The 21,533-nt window shown below is 42.6% G+C and overlaps 1 non-coding gene across 1 annotated transcript; it reads left to right on the top strand.

The window, feature by feature from the left end:
• The first annotated feature begins 21,067 nt into the window (after nt 1-21,067).
• Nucleotides 21,068-21,139, top strand: TRNAC-GCA. The gene has a single exon. It is a non-coding gene; the product is annotated as a tRNA-Cys (tRNA).
• The last annotated feature ends 394 nt before the right edge of the window (nt 21,140-21,533 follow it).

Raw genomic sequence — 21,533 nt, 5'->3', positions numbered from 1 at the left:
TCTCTGTAGTCGTGGCGCACTGGCTATTGTGTAGCTCAGCTTGTTGTGGAGGCCCGGCTCCAAATTGTGGGATTCAGTAGTTGCTGCACTTGGGCTCAGTATTTATGGCATATGGGCTGAGGTGTCCCAAGGTATGTGGAGTTTTCCTGGACCTGGGATGAAACCTGTGTCCCCTGCATTGGCAGGTGGAATCTTTACCACCAGGCCCTCACAGAAGTCCTAGTATTTATTCATAAATTAGATAAATCATGTCAATAACTTGTATATTTGTGTACATCTTATAATGTGAATCTCACAACTATACATGATTCAGTTCAGTTCAGTTCAGCCACTCAGTTGTGTCCGACTCTTTGTGACCCCATAAATTGCAACATGCCAGGCCTCCCTGTCCAAAACCAACTCCCAGAGTTCACCCAAATTCATGTCCATCGAGTCAGTCATGCCATCCAGCCATCTCATCCTCTGTTGTCCCCTTCTCCTCCTGTCCCCAATCCCTCCCAGCATCAGGGTCTTTTCCAATGAGTCAACTCTTCGCATGAGGTAGCCAAAGGATTGGAGTTTCAGCTTTAGCATCAGTCCTTCCAATGAACACCCAGGACTGATCTCCTTTAGGATGGACTGGTTGGATCTCCTTTCAGTCCAAGGGCCTCTCAAGAGTCTTCTCCAACACCACAGTTCAAAAGCATCAATTCTTTGGCACTCAGCTTCCTTCACAGTCCAACTCTCACATCCATACATGACTGCTGGAAAAACCATAGCCTTGAGTAGACGGGCCTTTGTTGGCAAAATAATGTCTCTGCTTTTCAGTATGCTATCTAGGTTGGTCATAACTTTCCTTCCAAGGAGTAAGTGTCTTTTAATTTCATGGCTGCATGATTAATTAAACATTACATTCAACCCTGTATCCATTTATAATGATATAATATTGATAAGTTTATATTGCAAGTTTTATGGAAATTTATTTCTGTATTTATAAATAAATAAACCATAAAGTTATATTTCTCTTTGTGGTATATTTAGGAAATGGTGTATTTATTAAATTTGTCTGGTGTAATACACATCTGGATATAAACCTGTGTGTTTCTTATATTCTTATTCTCTGTGAAGAAGAATTACAGAGTCAGGAAATGTGGGCCCACCATCCCATGAGTGAATTCTTAAATATGTTTTGGAATTTAAAAATTTTTTTGAATTTCAGCTAATTAATGTACCTTACTTAGTTTAAAAAAATTGATCTTACTTTGCACAATAATGGAAGAAATGGGTCCCCTTTCAAGACGCATAGTCTCCAAAGGATCTAGTGTGTTGGGAACAGTCATGAGGTATTTACTGCCTGGTAATATTTTCTCAGGAATTAAACAGTAGCAGCTGTCTCCCTGACTCAGTGGTTCACACATCTCCCGTCTCCCGACCACACCCCCACTTTCTGCTGGCCTTATGAGAGAGTTATGGAAACTCTGAATCCTTCTGTGTTTGACAAGAGTCACCCCTTCACTCGTCAGGTATTAGAGAAACGTCTGTAAAGTGTAGCACGTGTGGTGTCTGTGTGCAATCTGGGAGCATTCGATTCTCATCAGCTACAGAGTTGTCCCCATGGATTTCAGTCCAGAACAAAGAAAGATGGCGTGCGCACACACACACACACACACACACATGGACACACAGAAACACAGAAACACAGACACACAAACACATAGACACACAGATACACACACAGACACAAACACGGACACACAGAAACTCACACAAACACACAGACACACACATAGATACACACACACACGGACACACAGAAACACAGACACACAAACACATAAACACACACGCAGACACAAACACGGACACACAGAAATACAGACACACACACACATAAACACACACATAGACACACACACAGATACACACACAGACACAAACATGAACACAGACACACAAACACACAGAGACACACAGAAACACAGACACACACATAAACAGACACACACATAAACACACACACACACGGACACACAGATACACACACAGACACAAACACGGACACACAAACACATAAACACACACGCAGACACAAACACGGACACACAGAAATACAGACACACACACACACATAGACACACACACACAGATACACACACAGACACAAACATGAACACAGACACACAAACACACAGAGACACACATAGATACAAAGAGACACACAGAAACACAGACACACACACATAAACACACACACACACGGACACACAGAAACAGAGACACACAAACACATAAACACACACAGACACACACATAGATACACGTACACGGACACACACATGCACACGGACACACAGAAACACAGACACACAAACATAAACACACACACAGACACACACACACAGATACACACACAGAAACACAGACACACACACACGGACACACACATACACACAGAAACACACGCACAACCACATAAACACACACACAGACACAAACACGGACACACAGAAACACAGACACACACACAGACATACACACACAGATACACACAAACACGGCCACACACACACACATAGACACACACATAGATACACACAAAGAGACACACAGAAACACAGGCACACAAACACATAGATACACACAGACACACACAAACTAACCCATATACACACAAACACACACACTGTTTTCATCATTGTAATTCTAGGCATTACAGTCCTATTAAATAAAAGGAGTTTATTAGAGAGTTTGTTCCTCCAAGACACATACAGGCGGTTTCAAACCAAGAAAAGTATTTGATCTTTAATTAATTAGCATATAACACATATAATTTATTATAGATATAATTTATTATAGGTATAACTCATTATAGATATAGTTTATTGTATATGGGGAGGAGGAAATAGGAACTCACTCCAGTGTTCCTGCCTGGAGAACTCCATGGACAGAGGAGCCTGGTGGGTTACAATCCATGGGGTGGCAAAGAGTCGGACACGACTGAGTGGCTAACACATTATATATGGAGTATCTATATAAGGCATATAATTAATCTAGAATCACCTGAGAGACGTCAGGTACATGTCTGCAGTGAAATGAAGCCCACGGTACAGAACAAGAGTACCAACAGACACTTAGAGACCTGAGAGATACCAGACCTAAACCCAGCCATGCAGTGAACTGCATTAAGTACAAATGAACTATACACTTTAATGAAGTAGAAGGCAGATTGTCTTTTGTGTTCACAAAGGAAGACAGAACTACATGTATTCTTTTCTTTTCTTTTTTTTTTTTTTTTACTTTGCCTTTATTATTCTAGACTTCTCTACAAACATCTTAGATTGCCCTGGTCATGACCATCCGAGCTCTGAATATGAACTGAACTACCTGCGTTCTCGTCTCAGTGCATGGCAACCCTTCCTGCACAGAATCCATTTCCGATGGATCTTAGTGAAACCGAGCAGGACCCCATGGCCCTTCCCACCATGTCCTCCACCTGTCTTTTGTCTGGGGAGAAACTTGAGCCAGAGAATCAGTTTAATCAGAGAAGGGAGAAACACAGAAGCAAAGAAAAACATCCAACCGTGCTAAACACTAATACTTCAGTCAGTAAGCAAATCCAAGGCCCTTAGTTTGTCCTCAAAGGTTGTAGGCAGTATTGCGAGCCATGTCCTGGGAGCTGTCTTACAGACACTGAAACCCCCACCAAATGGACAAGGTAACTACAGGATAACCATACTGTAGTCATGACGTGCTGCTGCTACTAAGTCACTGCAGTCATGTCGGACTCTGTGCGACCCCATAGACGGCAGCCCACCAGGCTCCCCCATCCCTGGGATTCTCCAGGCAAGAACACTGGAGTGGGTTTCCATTTCCTTCTCCAATGCAGGAAAGTGAAAAGTGAAAGTGAAGTCATCCAGTTGTGTCCAACTCTTCTCGACCCCATGGACTGCAGCCCACCAAGCTCCCCAGTCCCTGGGATTGTCCAGGCAAGAACACTAGAGTGGGTTGCCATTAAGTTGTCACAGTTCTGAGAACTTGTCTCAGACAAGGGAAAGAAAATGACCCTGAAACTGATGATTGTTGTTGAGTCGCTCAGGCGTGTTCTGAGTCTTTTCCAGGCCATGGACAGTAGCCCACCAGGCTCCTCTGTCCATGGGATTCTCTAGGCCAGAATACTGGAGTGGGCTATCATTTCCTTCTCCAGGGGATCTTCCTGACCCAGGGATCAAACCCACATCTCCTGCATTGGCAGGTGGGTTCTTTGCCACTGAGTCACTTTGGAAGCCCCGTTTTATATCAGTACAGAGTAACATGTGAGTTCTCATTTTTTATCTCTCTGGGGCAGTTGTTTTCCACTATTGTTTTGAATGTAGGGCTGAGCAAACTGGTTTTTTTTTTTTTTTTTTACTGAGTCACTGGTAATAAATTTATAGAGTCTTAGTTCGATGCAGTGTGCATGCAGCCACTTAAACCACTGCTCAGTATATGTTTAATTTTAAAACACACACTGGGTGTTTGTTGTGTTCTCTGCCTTTCTCTACTGTGATTTGAGGCCTTCTCCTTGTGGTGGTTATCTTGTTGAGTCTCAAGGGAGGGCTATAGAGAAGAAGATCAATAGTGCTTAGTTGTCCTGCTGCATGTAGGATCTTCCAGGGTCAGGGATTCAGCCTGTGTCTTCTGCTTTGGCAGGTGGATTCCCAACCTCTGGGCCCCTAGGGAAGTACCTCTGCTCAGTATTTCGGTTTTATTTTTTGGTTTGGTTTAATTCTTGCTGTCATTTTAAGGCTGGCTTACAAAACTAGACAGCATATTAAAAAGTAGAGACAGTACCTTGCCAATAAAGGTCCGTACAGTCAAAGCCATTGTGTTCCAGTAGTCATGTAAAGATGTGAGAGTTGGACTATAAAGCTGAAAGTGAAAGTGAAGTTGCTCAGTCGTCCAACTCTTTTCGAGCCCATGGACTGTAGCCTGCAGGCTTCTCCGTCCATGGGATTTTCCAGGCAAGAGTACTGGAGTGGGGTGCCATTGCCTTCTCCAGGGGATCTTCCTGACCCAGGGATTGAACCCAGGTCTCAGGGACTGAACCCAGGTCTTCTGCATTTCAGGAAGATGCTTTACCCTCTGAGCCATTTTTCAGTCAATGTTAAAGAAAGCTGAGTGCCAGAGAATTGATGTTTTTGAACTGTGGTGTTGGAGATAACTCTTGAGAGTCCCCTGGACTGCAAGGAGATCCAACCAGTCCATCCTAAAGGAAATCAGCCCTGAATATTCATTGGAAGGACTGATGCTGAAGCTGAAACTCCAATACTTTGGCCACCTAATGGGAAGAACTGACTCATTGGAAAAGACCCTGATGCTGGGAAAGATTGAAGGTGGGAGGAGAAGGAGACGACAGAGGATAAGTTGGTTGGATGGCATCACCGACTCAATGGACATAAGTTTGAGCAAACTCCAGGAGTTGGTGATGGACAGGGAGGCCTGGCGTGCTGCAGTCTATGGGGTTGCAAAGAGTTGGACACCACTGAGTGACTGAACTGAACTGAATTGAAATGGACTGAATCTCTTTGATCCAGTGGCATGACCATTGTGGGTTCCCACATGGCTCCTTTGTTCCCCATCATTAGGCACTGATGAATGACTATTATTTTAAAACACCCCTGATGAGTTACTGAACAGCTACAGATAATTCATCATCTCTATCAGCAGCAAAGACACTGCTTCTGGGGGTGGACCTGAATGCTAGCAGCCCCGAATAGGACACCACATAACTGGTGCCTTGTATCCAACCTCAGTGCTCTTTCTTGAATAGTTAGTGTTCACTTTTGTTGTGTGTGTGTGTGTGTGTGTGTGTGTGTGTGTGTGTGCTCAATCAATAAATCGTGTCTGACTCTTTGAGACCCCATGGACCCCATAGCCTGACAGGTTCCCCTGTCCATGGGAATCTCCAGGCAAGAATGCTGGAGTGGGTTTCCATTCCTTTCTCCAGGGGATCTTCCCAACCCAGGGAAGGGTCCCTTTTTTCTTGTGTGACCTGAATCAGCATATTCTAAACCAGTGAGCCACCTGGGAACCCCATGTAACACTGCATTCTGCCAAATCCTTACCACAACGGGCAACCCCACAGCAGATGAGCACTGCTTAAAAACAGAATTGAGTTGTTTTCCAATGCCAGTTAGGAAAGCACAGGTTCTATTTGAAGTTCTGTAACTAACCATCCCCATTGCTCACATGACCTCAGGTGGAAACCTCATATCACTGTATAAAATTGTTGAAAGGGAAAGTCGCTCAGTCATGGTGGACCTTTGTGACCCCATGGACTATACAGTCTATGTAATTCTCCAGGCCAGAATATTGGAGTGGGTGTACATGGCCTTCTCTGGGGTTCTTCCCAGCCCAGGGATCGAACCCAGGTTTCCTGTGTTGCAGGCAGATTCTTTACCAGTTGAGCCATAAGGGAAGCTCAGAGAAAATTAGTATCTGTGGTTTATTCTCTCTTCTCACCAACACACTCGCAGTGTTCACACCATGTGTTCTAAACAGAGTTATCTCCTGCCACATGCTATACTCAATTTTCTACATAGTTGGATTTACATATTTTTTTGTATTTGCAAATATGGCATCTTTATGGACACATATGTGTATTAATCATTTTATTGAACAGTTTAGAAATTCAGTAACATCAGCAAGAGCAGAGGAGATTTGTGGCAGGAAAGCCATGTAGAATCATGATTTCCTCGGAGAGAAGAACAGACGATTTCAAGGAAAAGGTCTATAATCTTCATATGGATGATTGGGACACATTACTGATGCGATGCTTCTCATAGCATTACTTCATTTTCTTCTTTAATCGTGAAAAAATTTAAGACGTTGTTGAGATGATTACAGTTAACATGATGTTGGTCAGAGAATGAAAGATAGAAACAGTTACTACTGGAAGTAGTGAGAAATTCCCTTACAAGACCCATTGCACAGAAGTCACTCTGTGTGACTGCCCATGGGGTTTGCATAGAATGGCTACCTTGTGTCCATCTGCTAAAGCTATGTTATTTTTTTCAGTAGTCATGTATGGATGTGAGGATTGGACTGTAAAGAAAGCTGACTGCCAAAGAATTGATGATTTTGAACTGTGGTGTTGAAGAAGACTCTTGAGAGTTCCTTGGACTGCAAGGACATCCAGCCAGGCCATCCTAAAGGAAATTGGTCCTAAATATTCATTGGAAGGACTGATGCTGAAGCTGAAACTCCAATACTTTGGCCATCTAATGCGAAGAACTGACTTATTTGAAAAGACCCTGATTCTGGGAAAGATTGAAGGTGGGAGGAGAAGGGTTCAATAAAGGATGAGATGGTTGAATGGCATCACCAGTCGATGGCCATGAGTTTGAGCAGGCTTGGGGAATTGATTATGGACAAGGAAGCCTGGTGTTCTGCAGTCCTTGGGGTACCAGAGAGTCAGACATGACTGAGCAACTAAAGTGAACTGAAACGAGCTGTGAGCAACCCAGTATCAGGTCTTATGATGAGAGTTATTAAGTTACATATGCACATGTCTGAGATGTAGGAGACTGTGTACTGGGTGACCTATGCTGCTTAACATCTATAAATCTTCCTTACAATCATAAAGATGTGGCTGCAAGATCATTCATTCACACTGGGGTTCCCCAGAGTTCATGTTTCACAGCTCAGGGCTTCACACAATCTTCTTTGTCTACAAAACATGTCACTGCGGGGTCTAGACCAGTGTGTGCATTTAGATACTTAAGTCCAAACCCTTATGTAAGCCCTAGCCTTTGCCACTTGGCAGGATGGACCGTTTTGTGATCCTATTTTTTTTAAATAAAGTTTTATTGAAATTTAGTTGATGTGCAATGTTGTGTTAGTTTCTGGTTCAAAGCAAAGTGCTTTATGCATACATTTGTTGTTTTTATTTAGTTGCCAAGTCATATCCCTCTCTTTTGTCCCTATGGTACATTGCCAGATTCCTCTGTCTTTGGCATTTTCTAAGCAATAATACTGGAGTGGCTGCTGCTGCTAAGTCACTTCAGTCATGTCCGACTCTGTGCGACCCCATAGACGGCAGCCCACTAGGCTCCCCCGTCCCTGGGATTCTCCAGGCAAGAACACTGGAGTGGGTTGCCATTTCCTTCTCCAATGCAAAAAAGTGAAAAGTGAAAGTGAAGCCATTCAGTTGTGTCCGACTCTTAGCGACCCCATGGACTGCAGCCCACCAGGCTTCTCCATCCATGGGATTTTCCAGGCAAAGTACTGGAGTGGGGTGCTATGAGTGGCTAGTCATTAACTATTCCATGACCCACATGTCCTGCATCAGCAGGCAGATTTCTTTATACTGAGCTTCCAGGGAAGCCCTCAGTTAATACACATATGTATGTAAATATATACCTTTTTACATTATTCTCTTTACAGGTTATTACAAGTCATTGAGTACAGATATCTGTGCTATACAACATATTCTAGGTGTTCATTTTATGTTTAGTAGTATATATCTCTTAAACCCAAACTCCCAAATCATCCCTTCCCCCAGTTATCCCTTTGGTAACCATATTTTGTTTTCTGGGCCTTGAGTCTGTTTCTATGCTGCAAATAGTTTATTTGTGTTGTATTTTACATTCCCCATGCAAGGTATATCATATGATATGTGCTTTTCTATTTGTGACTTTTTGATTATTTCTGGGTCCATCCATGTTGGTGCAGATGGCATTATTTCAGTCTTTGTCAGGGTTGAGTAATAGCCAATTGTGTATATATCCCATTCTTAAAGCAGTATGCCCCCAGGAAAAAAAAAAAAAAAGCCTTGACATACTAAAGAAGACTCAGTGTTGCTAGGTGTCATGTGCTACTCACCAAACAGAGGTTCTCAGTTCTTATTTCGGACAGTTGTCTGTGAAAGAGAATGAATAAGGGGAAAATTGACTATTGATATGCCTCTACTTGAAATAATTATTTGATAAAGTCCTGTATGAAAGATGACTGAGGGAGTAGGAAATTTGGATCAAGTATCCTCATGATGTATTTTCATTTCTGATACCTGCTGTCCTCAGGGCCTTTACCTGTTTGGGCGCCATCTTCTGTATTTTCATTTGGAATACCCCTTTCATTGTTTATCTCCTCATACTTCTGAATATCTTCTTGACTCAAACTGTCTCCTTTGCCTAGATTTCATAGTGAACAGGGCAGATGGGTGTGCATTAGAATACTTCATTGGTTATAGAGTGTCCCCTGGCTCGTATCTGTAGTGTCCAGTAAGTCTCACCATGACCACTCCCCTCCCCCATCACCTAAACCCTGCTCAGCAGAGAATTTTCTACAGAGGTTCCCGTGTGTGCATACAGGTCTTCAGATGGGTCCGTGGAGGTAGAGTCCACATGGTTTCCATTTTCTCACATTCCAGTTCTCCCAACTGCTGAGAGAACCACAGACCATTCACCTGTGAGCTTAAGCAGCTCCGAGTCAGTGCTGTCTCTAGTGCAACATCCGAGAAGGTGATGGTGGCGTTGGAAACTCAGAATTTCTCCTAACTCTAACCCTTTCTGTCCACTTTGTCTGCATCCTAGAATTCCTTCCCTGGGGTTTTCTTGGTCTCCAGTCAAAGGAGTGGCTAGATATCAGCACTAACTCAATGAGCAAAAGTTTGCACAAACTCTGGGACAGAGTGGAAGATAGAGGAGCCTGGCGTGCTGCAGTCCATGAGGTCGCCAAGAGTCAGGCAGACGCTAGTGCCTGAACAACAATATTCAAACGAAGGGGGAGAAGTGATTTGAACATTCCCCAAGCACTAATCTCATCACACATGTCACTGAGGGGCAAAGCTCAGGCATTGTCATCCTCAGAGACCAGACACTCCCCCTACCCAGCCCCAACGTGGATCAGAAAGCATAAAGGGGCCAGGCAGTGACCCTGTGGAGTTGGCCACATGGCACGTGATTCCCATGCCTGACCACATGCCTCTGAAGGATTCAATATGATCGAGTGGTTATTTGAAGAGCATCAAGTTCAGGTCTCAGGATTTATTTTAACCATCATGACAAAGAATAAACCATTTGTGGTGGAGATGAATGGATTCATGTTTGGGAACTGTGAGTCTACTAAACTCAAATTTAAACCTTGGTTCACTTTGGTTTCAGAATCTGGCCACTCCAATATGCGATATTTGACAAGAATCCCATGGACCATCCTGGAATATTTCATTGCACCTCCAGGATAAGTGTATCTAATAATTTAAAAAGCCGCATGATAGGATCACCAGTGGCTACATTTCTTCAGTTTCCCATATAACAAATCTTTGGGCGCAACCCTAACTCATGTCACATGACGTCTGAGTTCTCCTGTGTGAATACATGTCTGCCCCAGTGTGCATAATAAAATATACCGTCTGTAATGCTTCTGTCCTCAATACAAAAATTCTGATTATATCAACATGACCAGCTTGCATAGAATGAGTTACAGTACATACCGAGGGCATAAGTCAGTTTTGTGGTCTTCTCTCCATCAAAGTTTTCAGCATAGAATACCAACATGCTTTCTGATACAGGGATCAGTTGCACAGAATTTTTACCCATGACTGTGACAGAAAAACATAAATTCAAATCTCAATACAGTTAACTTCTTTCCTCTTCATTTGGGCATCTCGTATTCTTCACATGCCTTTGATGGTGACCTTTGTCTCATTGACATTCATAGTGGGTGTGTTGTAAGTAACAGTTAAAACAGCTAGTGAAGTAGGAAAGCTTTCTCCACATGACTCTCTTCTGAACATAGTAAAGACGTTCAGTTTTCTGGACTGAACAGGTTATGAATGATAGTGAAGTTGCCTATTGCAACTGTAGTAGGTTGGTGGGCCCGAACCATCTCATACCAGCTCATAAGAGCTTACTGTTAAAGATGACTATTAACTTTTCAGGAATTTTGTGACCAAATTTATAAGTACAGTCCTGATTACAAAGGTATTCTCTAAGCAAATCATGTGAAAATAAAAGTTAATAGATAAAGTTATTTCCTAGTACAGAGGGTGGTAAAAGGGCTAGAAATGAGGCGATTGCCAAATGCTGGAGATATATTCCCTGAAATGATTCTTTTTTAGTTCCTGTGGCTGCATGTCCACATTGGAAATTAAAAAACATGCAGCAGACCAAATTAGAATGCTCCATTGCACATTTTCTCCTTGAAAATCAAATATGTAGTCATTTAATCATTCAATGTTACAGCATTGATATATGAGAATTCTTTCCAGTATAGCAAACCATAGAGATACAAATCTGTGCTAGCCTCCCTTTTTTTTCTATATCATAAAAACTATTTTGAAAAATTTCTGTTACTTTATCCTCATACTTTTCTGTGGCATTTACTTTAATCAGGTTCTACTTCTTAATCAGGCTAGTAAAAACTTTTAATATTTAAAGAATTTCTTTAGTTAAAGCAATTTTGATCTTGTAAGCTTAAATAAGTGGCTTCCCAGGGTGCTCAGCTGTAAGAAATCTGCCTGCTAGTCCTGGGGATGCCTGAGATGTCCCTTTAATCCCCAGGTCAGGAATATTCCTGGAGGAGGAAATGGCAACCCCCTCCAGTATTCCTGCCTGGAGTATCCCATGAACAGAAGAACTTGTAGCCTATAGTCCATGGGGTCATTAAGAGTCAGTCAAGACTGAGCATCTGAGCACAGACACATGCATGTCAAATAAAAGAAAATAATTTTTTAATGGATTGTTGCAATCTTAAGTAGCTGTATACACTTCCCCATGTCTGAGGAACATGGGGCTTTTTCTCAGATGCCATCAATGGCACCTTCCAAATTGGACCTTATCCTAGTTTTCTGGTGCAGAACTAATGCCTGGAAAATGTAATGTCTTTCCCAAGGTGGCCTTTGTAATGAATAGAGAAAATAGTACACAAGTCCAGACATCTAGTTGTCTTAGATGAAGCCAAAATCATCGATCTCACCAAGGTCCATGGTTTTGGGCTTCTTTGGTGGCTCAGACGGTAAAGAATCTGCCTGCAATGCAAGAGACCTGGCTTCCCTTCTTGGGTTGGCAAGATCCCCTGGAGAAGGAAATGACTACCCACTTCTCAAGTCCCTTGGACTGCAAGGATATCAACCAGTCAGTCCTCTAGGAGACCAACCCTGAATATTCATTGGAAGGGCTGATTCTTAAGCTTAAGCTTCAACTCTTTGGCCACCTGATGGGATGAGGTGACTCACTGGAAAAGACCCTGATGAGGGAAAGATTGAGGGCTGCAGGAGAAGAGGGTGACAGAGGACGAGATGGTTGGATGGCATCACTCAATGGACATGAGTCTGAGCAAACTCCGGGACATGGTGAAGGACAGGGAAGCCTGGCATGCTTCAGTCCATGGGGTCACAAAGAGCCAGACACAACTTAGTAACTCACAAACCTGAGAAGACACACACATTGACAAAGCTTGCCTACTCACAATCTACGTGGTAAACATTTCCTTCTGCTCTCTGTGCCACTACTGTGAGTAAGGTGCAACTATCGTAATGCCTGAAAGACAAACAGACAAGACATGCCTTCATCACTATCCATTCCCCAGCGCTGGAGGTCACCCTTCCATGAACAGGGTTCACACACTCATCTTCACTTGCATCACCCCCACCGTTCACTGCCCGTTGGAGACCGAACCCCATGATAGAACTCAACAGTCTAGTTGTGTTCAGTTGGGGCAGATTGTGCTTACGTGACAATGAAAGTAATGGACATTTTTTCACAGTTGTCAATGCATTCAAATTGGCGGAAGTATGTCCGCAGGGGGCCTCCTTCCTCAATCTTCTCCTTGTTATTCGCGGCCATGTAAATGGTGTACCAGTTTCCTGTAATCTAACAAGGAAGGTTTCCATAAACCAGTCAATCTGGTTACATGTTTTTCACCAATACCCAGCCCAATCTTTGCTTCTGTGTTTCCCTCAGAAGAGAAGTCAAGTCAGTCTTATTAAGCAAAGTAGTGTTCTACCTCCTACCTTGCCGAATAATGCAATAATAATAATGCAATAATGACTGTGAAATGCAATAATGATTCATATTCAAGCAGAAAGAATTTAGAGTTCCTTGAAATAGCTAAAACAACACCATTAAAAACCATGACAGTTCATAACTCCCTAAATGATAGCATATTCGCTTTTTTTTCTTACATACAGACAAATAAGATGAAAAAAAAATACAACAAGCAGGAAGACAGGGGTTATGTTATGCTCACATAGATATGTGTATCACAGTATGTGTGTGGTACATACACAAGCTGGTCATCCATGTAACCAAGACTGTCTCTCTCTGTCACACTCACAGAACCAAGACCTTCTCTCAGATCAGCAGAATTTGGGTACCTCTGGGGATTCCGGCTGAGCTGGAGCTTCCTGGGCAGCACAAACCAGACCCAGGAGAAGAGTCAGGAACACAGCCTTCATCTTGTGACTCTAGTGATTCTTCCTCTATAGAATCTGAGGGTTTCCCAGTTGTTGGAGAGATTGTGAATTGTTTCCACTTTTTTATAGTATACATCTCTTGGCAGAATACGTAATGATCAAACAGTAATTAATCAGAAAACCTTGGTTACAGAGATACCATCTTCTGATATCCTGGTTGGCAGCTGAGCTTTTTCCGCAATCTGTGGTTTTTATAAATGTATTAGTTTTAAGAGAAGCATAAGTAAGTTTGGATGTTTGGCCTTTGGACTAGATGAGAAATTACAGCACATATGACGTATTTCAAGCACAGTGATATTTATATTACTTTGTATCCTCAGATTCCAAAATGGGACAAACAGTCCTAGACACATAACCCCAAATTCTGTGTTATTCCTTTAGCATTGAAGCAGTCAGCTTAAGGTTATTTTTCAAAAATAAAGATGGTACTTTCTGATGTGGCTTAGTCACTCAATTGTGTCCGACTTTGGTCCCCATGGACTGTAGCCCACCAGGCTCCTCTTGTCCATGGGATTTCCCATGCAAGGCTATTGGATTGAGTTGCCATTTATCTCTCCAAGGGATCCTCCCGACCAGGGACTGAACCCAGGTCACCTGCGTGCAGGCAGTCTCTTGTATTGCAGGCGAATTCTCTACTGACTGAGCCATGAGGGAAGCCCCTGTCTGGTGTAAGGAGACTCATATGTGGCGTCTGTCCCAGGAACCGGTTATGAGGGCATTTCTCAGAGGAGTCTTTATATTTTATTTGAAATTGAAGTATCAGTTGATGTACAGTTAGTTGTCACTCAATTGTGTCCAATTCTTTGCAATCTCATCGACTGCAGTATGCCAGTCTTCGCTGTCTATCACCAACTCCCAAAGCTTGCTCAAAGTCATGTCCATCGAGTTGGTGATGCCATCCAACCATCTCATTCTCTGTCATCCACTTTTCCTCCTGCCTTCAATCTTTCCCAGCCTGAAGGTCTTTTGCATTTTTAATGGTGCGGTATGATACAGACATATCATGTTCAGTTCAGTTCAGTTCAGTCGCTCAGTCGTGTCTGACTCTGTGACCCCATGAATTGCAGCATGCCAGGCCTCCCAGAGTTCACTCAGACTCATGTCCATTGAGTCAGTGATGCCATCCAGCTATCTCATCCTCTGTCGTCCCCTTCTCCTCCTGCCCGCAATCCCTCCCAGCATCAGAGTCTTTTCCAATGAGTCAACTCTTCACATGAGGTGGCCAAAGTACTGGAGTTTCAGCTTTAGCATCATTTCTTCCAAAGAAATCCCAGGGCTGCTTTCTTCAGAATGGACTGGTTGGATCTCCTTGCAGCCTAAGGGACTATCAGGAGTCTTCTCCAACACCATAGTTCAAAAGCATCAATTCTTTGGTGCTCAGCTTTCTTCACAGTCCAACTCTCACATCCATACATGACCACTGGAAAAAACCATAGCCTTGACTAGACGGACCTTTGTGGGCAAAGTAATGTCTCTGCTTTTCAATATGCTATCTAGGTTGGTCATAACTTTTCTTCCAAGGAGTAAGTGTCTTTTAATTTCATGGCTGCAGTCACCATCTGCAGTGATTTTGGAGCCCCCAAAATAAAGTCTGACACTGTTTCCACTGTTGAATATATGACATATCATGTAATGATTCATAATTTTTTATGTACTCCATTTATCATTATAAGAATATTGGCTTTATTCTGTGTTGTACAATATAGTTTTGAACACTGTTGATTTTATACTGAATAGCTAATACCTCTTACTCCCCTCCTGTTACCTTACCCCAACCCCCTTTGCTCTCCACACTGCTGCTGCTAAGTTGCTTCAGTCGTGTCCGACTCTATGCGACCCCACAGACGGCAGCCCACCAGGCTCCCCCGTCCCTGGGATTCTCCAGGCAAGAACACTGCAGTGGGTTGCCATTTCCTTCTCCAATGCCATGAAAGTGAAAAGTCTCTGTTGTGCCTGACTCTTAGTGACCCCATGGACTGCAGCCCACCAGGCTCCTCCATCCATGGGATTTTCCAGGCAAGAGTACTGGAGTGGGGTGCCATTGCCTTCTCCACTCTCCACACTAGTAACCAATAGCTGGTTGTGTGTATCTGTTGGTTTGCTGCTTTTTTATATTGACCTGTTGGATTTATGTTTTAGATTTAACATATAAGTAATATCAGGAGAAGGCAATGGCACCCCACTCCAGTACTCTTGCCTGGAAAATCCCATGGATGGAGGAACCTGGTAGGCTGAAGTCCATGGGGTCGAAAAGAGTGGGACACGACTGAGTGACTTCACTTTCACTTTTCACTTTCATGCATTTGAGAAGGAAATGGCAACCCGCTGCAGTGTTCTTGCCTGGAGAATTCCAGGGACAGGGGAGCCTGGTGGGCTGCCGTCTTTGGGGTCGCACAGAGTCGGACACAGCTGAAGTGACTTAGCAGCAGCAGCAGCGGCATAAGTAATATCATACAGTATTTGTCTTTCTCTGTCTAAATTCTTTCACTTAGCCTATACCCTCAATGTCCATCCAAGTTGCTACAGATGGAAAAACTTCAACTTTGTTATAGTTGTGTAGTATTCCAGTGTGTGTGTGTGTGTGTATACACTATGGCTTCTTTTAGTTTGGATTGTTATATGTAAATTTAATGAACTTGTTTCAACAAGAGAAAATTCTTATTTCCTTCCCTACTCAAGGATTCCTCCCAAGTTCATCTCCACAGTTTTGTTTTGCTTTGTGGATATAACCTAGTCTCACTACAGTGGGTAAGATTTCTGCCTTATTTTTAGCTTCTGATACTAAGATGTGTGTTCTTTCAGCCTTCCTCCTGAACTATTCATGCATCAGGGAACCCACATTAAAGAAATCATGGGCAACTACTCTGTAAATAATACTCAGACAGTTTGCTCTCAGGACGACACCAGCTCTGTGATGATCTTGTTAATAATAATAATTTAAAAAATGGGTGGATAATGATTTGAGATATAAAAGTACAGAGATTGAACTGAACCTCTGTAACTGAACCAAGCAAACTCCAGGAGTTGGTGATGGACAGGGAAGCCTGGTGTGCTGCAGTTCACATGATTGTAAAGAGTCAGACATGGCTGAGCGACTGAACTGAACTGAACTCTACAGCTGAAATGAAAGGTGAGTTTTTAAAACTCATTTAGTCAAAATTCAACAAAAGTTCACATATTTGAGGTGCACCGTTGATAAGCTTTGGATGAACTGAGCTGTGAAAACCTTTCCTCAATCAGCATGGTGAGCTTATCTGTCAAGTTCAGAACTATGCTCGGGCTCCTTGCTCATCCTTTCTTCTGACCCTTCTCAGTCACCTCCCACCCGGTCCTGGGAACCCCTTCTTCAGTTTTCTGGCACAATAAGTCAATTGACATACTTTAGAAGTTTCCAAAAATTGAATCTGTGGGTGTGCTTCTGGCTTCTTTCACTTAGCATGTTTGTTTTAATAATTGTCTATATTATTTGTAGACTTCATTCCTATTGACCCCTGCATGGCATTATTTTGGGACTTCCCTGATAGCTTAGTTGGTAAAGAATCCACCTGCAATGCAGAGACCACAGTTTGATTACTGGGTTGGGAAGATTCCCTGCAGAAGGGATATGCTACCCGCTCCAGTATTCTTATTCTTCCCTTGTGGCTCAGGTGGTAAAGAATCTGCCTGCAATTCAGGAGGTCCTGGGTTCAATCCCTGGGTTGGGAAGATCAACCTTTTGGTCTTCCCTGATAATTCAGTTGGTAAAGTATTGTCTTGCTTGGGCACAGTGATGTGTGTGGGCTCAGTTGCTAAGTGTGTCCAACTTCTTTGAAGCCCCATGGACTATAGCCTTTGTCCATGGACAGACTCCTCTGTGGGGATTTCCCAGGGAAGAAAACTGGAGTGGGTACCATTTTCTCATCCAGTTTGTCTTCCCAATCCAAGGATGGAACCAGTGTCTCCTGCACTGGCTGCTCCTGCTGCATCTCTTCAGTCGTGTCCGACTCTATGCGACCCCATAGACGGCAGCCCACCAGACTCCTCTGTCCCTAGAATTCTCCAGGCAAGAACACTGGAATGGGTTGCCATTTCCCTCTCCAGTGTATGAAAGTGAAAAGTGAAAGTGAATTCGCTCAGTTGTGTCTGACTCTTGTCCAGGCAAGAGTACTGGAGTGGGGTGCCATTGCCTTCTCCACCTGGCTGGGGGGTTCTTTACTCCTGAGCCAGCAAGGAAGTATGGATATATCCCGTTTTACCCATTCACATGTTGATGGATACAGGTTCACAGACAAGTCTTTATAAGAAACTGAGCCATCGTATCTCCTAGGTGTACACTTGGGGGTAGAACTACTGGATCTCAGTATGTTCTGATTTTACAGTACTGCCAACAGTCGTTGAGAGTTTCCATTGTTTCAGATCCTTGCCGGGATTCAGTGTGATCATTTGTTTTCATCTCAGATATTAAAGTAAGTGTGTGAGTGTATCTAGTTACCATCGTAACTCCCATTTCCCAAGGGAATAAAGCCATGAGACCACTTTTTACGTCTCTACTTCCTATTTGTCTATTTTCTTTGCTAAGTGTCTCTTTGAATCATCCTTTCATTATGAAGTGAATTATTTGTTTCCTTATTATGAAGGTTGGAGGTTGTTTATGCAGTCTGGGAACAAGTCCTTTTCTAGATGGAAGGACAAATATTTTTCCTCAGCCCCAGGCTTCTTTTGTACTTTCTTAAGAGTGTTCCTCAGTTTTGTAAATATTTTCATGTTGGTCTAGGCCTGATTACTAATGTAGTACCCCTGTGAATGAATCTGCCTTGGTATATTTTCTAATCAGTAACCTCTTGGTCTTTGGTCACAGAGCTTCCTCCCATGTTTTACCTCTTGAGTCTTCCTTGCTTTGAAAGTGAAAGTCACTCAGTCGTGTCCGACTCTTGGCAACCCCACAGACTGTATGGTCCTTGGAATTCTCCAGCCCAGAATACTGGAGTGGATAGCCTTTCCCTTCTCCAGGGGATCTTCCCAACCCAAGGATTAAATCCAGGTCTCTGGCATTGAAGCCGGATTCTTTACCAGCTGAGCCACAAGGGAAGACCTTTCTTATTTTAGGTCTTACATGTAGGTCTATGAATCTCTCTGTTATTTCTAGAACATGAAGCAGTGAATGCATTGAATTATTTGTTTTGGGTGTGTGGATATCCCACTTTTCCAGCAACTTTAATCCATAAATGTCTTATTTTCCACTGAATTTCTTTTGTATTTTAATGTAAAATTCGATTGGGTATATGTTCCTCCTTTCCTGGCACAATTTTCGTTCTGTTTTGTCCCCGCCCCCGCCCCCCGCAACCCGCCACCATTCTTTATTTGTGTTTGAGACAGCATTTAATTAAAGACAATTAGAACATGAAGCTCATATTTCTAACCTTCAACACGTTTGTGTCAAAAGTATAAAGTGTTCATGGTTCACAATGAGTATAGGATTGCTCATCCATTTATACTAGATTATAGTATCATGTTTTTCTCCTGATTTTCCCACAAAGCTATCTAAACCAGCAGGACAATATGTTTGCTAAATTTTGAACCAAAAACAAATAATCATTGAATAAATGCTTGAGACTTGCAGAGCCCTCAACATAATCAGATACTCAGTCTCAAACATAAAGCTTTATTGACTTAAATAAGTTGTTGTTGTTTAGCCAACTAGGTAGTGTCCGACTATTGTGACACCACAGACTGTGACCCACCAGGTTCCTCTGTCCCTGGGATTTCCCAGACAAGAATACTGGAGTGGGGTTTCCATTCCCTTCTCCATGGGATCTTCCTGACCCAGGATTTGAACCCAGGTCTCCTGCATTGCAGGCAGATTCTTTCCCAACTGAGCTACAAGGTGTTTTTGTTTAGTTATAATTACCTGAAGAACTCCTGTGATTTATTGAACGATGTAATGAACAGCATGGTGACTATAATTAGTATTTCACGTATACTTGCCACTCACTTAGAGCATAGCTTTTAAGTGTTCTTATCTCATTCATGTAACCCACAGACAGGGTAAGTGTGTGAGGAGGTAGATACGTTTATTTACTCATTTCTTGTTAGAATCACAATGGCATTTACCCCTTGAGTATACCTCCCTACTTCTTGTTGTTCAATTGCTAATTCGTGTCCAACACTTTGCGACCCCATGGACTGCAGGGAGTCCAGGCTTCCCTGTCGATCACCAACTCCTGGAGCTTGCTCAAACTCATGTCCATTGAGTCGGTGATTCCATCCTACCATTGCCTCCTCTGTCATCCCCTTCTCCTGCCTTCAACCTTTCCCAGAATCAGGGTCCTTTCTAATGAGTCCTGCTCCTTAACTCCCTGCAAAGTTTAAGAGTTCATTGATCCACACTGATTAAACTCAATCCATAGATTGAGATTAAACTTGCCATAGATTCCTCTTTTCCAGGATTTTGCATATTGTTTGCTGGAGAAGATCCTTGAAAATAATTTCTAAAGATAAAAATGTTGCAGTGGCTCCTATTTCCTGCCTGTGACTCATTATTTAAACTGCAAACATTTCACTTAAAATTCTTCACACTTATTTTAGTGGCCTGGTTTCCCTGGTCACTCTTTTTATTGTATCTCATGATTATATTTAATAGCAACTGTATGAACCTTGCTTTCATTTAGTATGAAGTCTGTTTATACTGCAAAAACTTTGAGTAATGTCTCTTCCCATTAGCCTTATGTGCAAAATGAAAGAGGGTTGTATCATTAAGACATGAATTTGGGTCTGTCCACCCAGTAAAATATACTCAGTCAGGATAGCTTTGTTGTCATTTAGTGAGTGCTGTAGTTTCTGGCTGCATTTCTCCTGTGACTTTCTGCCTCCTATGAATGAAATCAAACTCAGTTCTTGATTTCTTTTTCATCGGGTGCTAATAACCGAGACCTTAGAGATACAGAGATGGCAAGGTACACATGTTCCCATAGACCTTACCAGCAAAATACATTGGGGTATAGGAACCCACATAGACCCCTAAATGAAATCCTTTTTTTTTTCCTAAAGTAGTTTGTACTCAATGTGGAGCAGACCTTGAAACAGTTCCGTTTGCCAAGTTTCAACATGTATTTAAGGATTTCCCCCTTTTAGACCAGGGACATTGAGAGAATGACAATGGTGTTCAGAAACGGCATAGGTTCAGAGAAGGACATGGAGGACTGGTGTCCCCAGTAATTAATCAGGTGCTCAGAGCAATGTAGTTGATAGTGACTGAGAGGACAGATTCTTCTGGGCCAATTAGAGACCGAAAGTGTTCTTGTTTTCCCTGTAGAAAATAATGTAGGTGCTTTGCAATATGTAGTCTGAGAAATTCTTAAGTAAAGAATTCTTTACACCATATGTAAAATAGATGACTAGTGCAAATTCAGTGCATGAAGCAGGGCACCCAAAGCTGGTGTTCTGGGACAACTCAGAGGGATGAGATGGGGAGAGAGGTGGGAGGTGGTGCTTCAGGATGTGGGGTGGGGGTGTGGGGGTGGGAATCCATGTACACATGGATTCATGTGTACACAGCTGATTCATGTCAATGTATGGCAAAAACCACCACAATATTGTAAGGTAATTAGCCTCTGATTAAAATAAATAAATTAAAAATAAATAAACAACACTTGGGCTTCCCTAGTGGCTCAGACGGTAAAGCGTCTGTCTGCAATGCAGGAGACCCAGGTTCGATCCCTGGGTTGGGAAGATCCCCTGGAGAAAGAAATGGCAGCCCACTCCAGTATTCTTGCCTGGAAATTCCCATGGACCGAGGAGCCTGGTAGGTTACCCTGCATGGGGTCGCAAAGAGTCCGACACGACTGAGCAACTTCACTTTCACTTTCAAAATTAATTAATTAGAAAAACTAAATAATTATTTAGTACCATAACTCGTATCAAGGCTTGTGTAGTCTATTTATGAAACAATGTAGAAAATTATAAAATATAATAAGGTAGGTAAATAAAAAATACAAAGGTGAATATATTACCAAGATCGAAAAAGTAAAAAAAATGAAGAAACTATTTGGATTAAATACAGACAGACGAACAGCGTGTCTTTAATAGAAGTGTGGGTGTTTGGCCTGAAAGTTAGGTTGGCATC

This window comes from Bos indicus x Bos taurus, chromosome X (genome assembly GCF_003369695.1).
Source record: "Bos indicus x Bos taurus breed Angus x Brahman F1 hybrid chromosome X, Bos_hybrid_MaternalHap_v2.0, whole genome shotgun sequence".
Lineage (NCBI taxonomy): Eukaryota > Metazoa > Chordata > Mammalia > Artiodactyla > Bovidae > Bos > Bos indicus x Bos taurus.
This window is presented reverse-complemented; position numbering and strand designations above follow the sequence as displayed.